This window comes from Myotis lucifugus, unplaced genomic scaffold, assembly GCF_000147115.1.
Source record: "Myotis lucifugus unplaced genomic scaffold, Myoluc2.0 scaffold_61, whole genome shotgun sequence".
Classification (NCBI taxonomy): Eukaryota; Metazoa; Chordata; class Mammalia; order Chiroptera; family Vespertilionidae; genus Myotis; species Myotis lucifugus.
In genome coordinates this window covers 6,420,923-6,424,500 of record NW_005871109.1, presented here as the reverse complement: position 1 = coordinate 6,424,500, position 3,578 = coordinate 6,420,923, and the positions used below count along the sequence as shown (strand labels likewise).

General features: G+C 41.0%; 2 pseudogenes; one reads left to right on the top strand and one right to left on the bottom strand.

Annotated features, from left to right (window-relative positions):
* Positions 1–1,120: 1,120 nt before the first annotated feature.
* LOC106697327 lies at positions 1,121–1,582 on the bottom strand (annotated as a pseudogene).
* On the top strand, positions 1,581–2,988 carry LOC102438920 (annotated as a pseudogene).
* Positions 2,989–3,578: the final 590 nt, after the last annotated feature.

Genomic DNA, 3,578 nt, shown 5'->3' with positions numbered 1-3,578 from the left:
ATGCATTCTCAATGGGAAAAATATAGGAAGGAGAAAACAATTTAGCTATTGGAATGGTTTGTGACCCTCCAAAGGGCTGCAGTATAAAAGTAAATAAAGTATGTATGTGTGTGTGTGTGTGTGTGTATACACACATATATATATACACACACATATATGGTACATGTACACATATATACATCTATACATATAAATAGTATATCTGTGCTATTAAAATTTCATGAGGGTTATGAGGGATGATGGTTAGGAAAAAATATCAAAAAAAAACTTCTTAGGGGTTATAATAATAGTAAGAGTAAAACACACAGCTACAGACAATGACGGCTTAATTCCATGGAGCTAAACCTCTAAGAAGCATACAGAATGCCTTCCAGAAATGTCTGGTGCATTTATTCATCAACTCCCATCGCCCATTGGTTAAAGGTTGCCTCTGGGGCAACCCATGCTTCCAACACCCTGGGCAGAAAGAAAGCCAGACTGGTGGTCCTTGAGGAAAAATATCAGTGGTGCCTGGTGAGTCGAGTCAGAACTGTCCGCCACAGCTGAAGCTGGGCTCAGAGGTGAGCTGAGATTGTGAGTCATGCGCTGTAAAATCTGCTAATATCCAATTCACACGTTCAAGCTCCTGCTTGGTCCTGGCGTCTTTCACTCGAACAAGGCACTAAAGTCTCATTATGTTATGTTTCTAAATATTACAGTTTTCAAGCTACTTTTCCTTTGTCATATGAAATGTTTGTACAAGGGCCAGGATTATGGTGCACGGGTATAAATTTCTCTTTTCTTCTTTTACCCTGTTTGTATTGATATTTGAGAAGCTTCTTTATAAAAACACTATGGACAAAAGCAAGGACTAATAACAAAAATGTATCTGTTTGAACTCCCAAACCATATTTGAACCTCCTACTCTATTCTGGACAAATTTTTCACTGACCTCTGTTTTTTAGTTTGAAATATAAAAGCAAAAGTGACTTTTTTTCATGGTAAAGACTGCTCTATTGGTGGCAGTTAGTACAAGTCAATAAATATTGATCCCAAAGAAGAACTCGGTTATTGTCAGCTTACTGGTCCATAGAGAGCTGAATGAAATTGACCCAGCTGATTGCTGGGAGGATAACTGACATCAACCCTGCTTCTTGGGAAATGAAGCCATAGCCAGCTGATATATGGCATAAATTGTTCCACCAACTGTAAGAATCATTGTAGCTCTATACAGGAGGGCATCAGTTACTCTACCCTTTAGATCAGCGGTTCTCAATCTGTGGGTTGCGACCCCTATGGCGGTCGAACGACCCTTTCACAGGGGTTGCCTAAGACCATCCTGCATATCAGATATTTACATTACGACTCATAACGGTAGCAAATTTACAGTTATGAAGTAGCAACGAAAATAATTTTGTGGTTGGGTCACAACACTGTATTTAAAGGGCCAGAAGGTTGAGAACCACTGTTTTAGATGCACTAGAATTCCATTGTCCTGAAATAGCTTTTGTTTCTCTGGAACTTTATTTTCAAACTGCCTGCATGAAGCAGTACTTATAGTCCTCTGGGAAATCTGAGGAAGAGCCAGCAGATTGCACAGCATGTTGGCTCAGTTATTGCCCACCAACCGCGACTACATCAAAAGTGATTTTTATTGACTAAACAAGTTCACTTCATTCTCAGACTGCTAATCCAGATAAAATACAAAGTATTTCTCAAGAAGAAAAAACAAAATTGAACTAAAGACAATTTCCTCAATTTATCTTCATAACAGTATATATACAGAGAGAAAGAGATATATCTAGGTGATATAGATAGATACAGATATAGATATAGATGATATAGATATAAGGATTAGATGAAAAGCCATATTCAGTGCGAAACTCAGACTACCAAGTAGATCAAGAGAGGGAAATGTGCTTAACAACTATGTAAACTGGTGGAAACAACAGTATGCATCCTAATGCTGACTGGCACCTAGTAAGAAGGAGCTGAAAACCAACATTTCAACAAAGTGCACTTGTTAACATTGTACTTGTTTATAGACCACGTGAAATCAAACATTAAGAATGCATCTGTTCTCTTTCTGATGACAGATAAACAGGAATAAACATCAGTGGGAGAAGGAAACCAAACTTCTGTGGCTGAATTTGTCTTGCTGAGACTTTCACAGGAACCAACGATCCAGATTTTACTTTTCTATGTTTTCTTGATCATTTACCTTCTCTGCATATTTGGAAACCTGCTCATAATAATCCTTATTGAAACTGAATCTCAACTTCATACCGCCAGGTACTATCTCCTTAAGGTACTATGCCCTTTGCTGACCTCTGTTTTTCTACAAGCATTGCTCCCCAGATGCTGGTCGACTTTCTTGTAAAATGAAAACCACTTCCTTTGCTGGGTGCTCACTAAAATAACTGTCTTCTTCCTAGCAGGGTGTACAGATTGTGCACTTCTGGCGGTTATGTCCTGTGACCTACGTTTGCAAGCCCCTGCACTACTCCACTATCATGGCTCGGAGGATTTGTGTCTGGATGGCCAGTGTCCTGGATCAGTGGGGCATTTGTATGTTCAGTAGACAGTGCGTTTACACTGCATCTCCCCTACCAGAGACAGAATGTAATTCATCATTATTTTGGGGAATCTCCTGCATTCTTGATGCTGGCTTCAATAGACACCGACAATGCTGAGATGGCCCTCCTGTCAAGGGGTGCGATTATCCTCTTAGCACCTGTCTCCCTCATCCTGGTCTCCAATTGGCATATAATCTTCACTGTGATTGGGATGCAGTCTAGGTGTTCTCTGCCTGTGACTCCCACTTCTCTGTTGTGGTTCTCTACTATGACTCTGGAATATTTACCTACATTAGACCCACTTCCAAAGCAATGAATGAATAAGGTCATCCCTGTGTTCTATTCAATTATGACTTCAATGTTGAACCCCATCATTTGCAGCCTGAGGAACAAGGACGTAAAGGCCACTCTCAGGAAGCTGTCTGGAAAATAGTTCACCTTCAGAGGCAGTAATTTCTGACATTTTTCTTTAGTACTTGGAACATTGTGATTGATAAGAATAGTCCTATTATCCGCATCCTTCCCTTCTCTTGCTTTATTTGCTTCAATTGATTTTTTTCCTCCACAAATATTCATTAAATAACTACTCTGTGCAAACACTGTGCTGCAAACACTGTGCCCAGTGTTAGGTTTGGTGGCTCAGGAGGCGGCGAAGGAAATAAAGAGAGTTGATCAGAAAAGGAAGGAAGGAAGGAAAGTTTATTCAGCTTCCTCGGGAGACCCACGTACCCCAAGGACAGGGCCTGTGGATTCACGCCAACAGGGAGGGGGCTGCTTTTTTTATACTGCAGTTGGGTGAGGGGCGGGGACATGAGCTGAGGTATTCTCTGCGGCAGGGATCATCAGGGCATTCAACTAAGGAATTCTCTGCCTCAGGGGATGGGCAGGGTATTCAGAAAGAAGTCAGTATCTGTGTGGGGGTATGTGGATTAAGGGAGAAGAAGCTGGTATCTGTGTCTGGCACGTTGATCTGTGAGAAATTCCAGGGGAAGTCCATTGTCTCATCACATGTCTGCATGTATC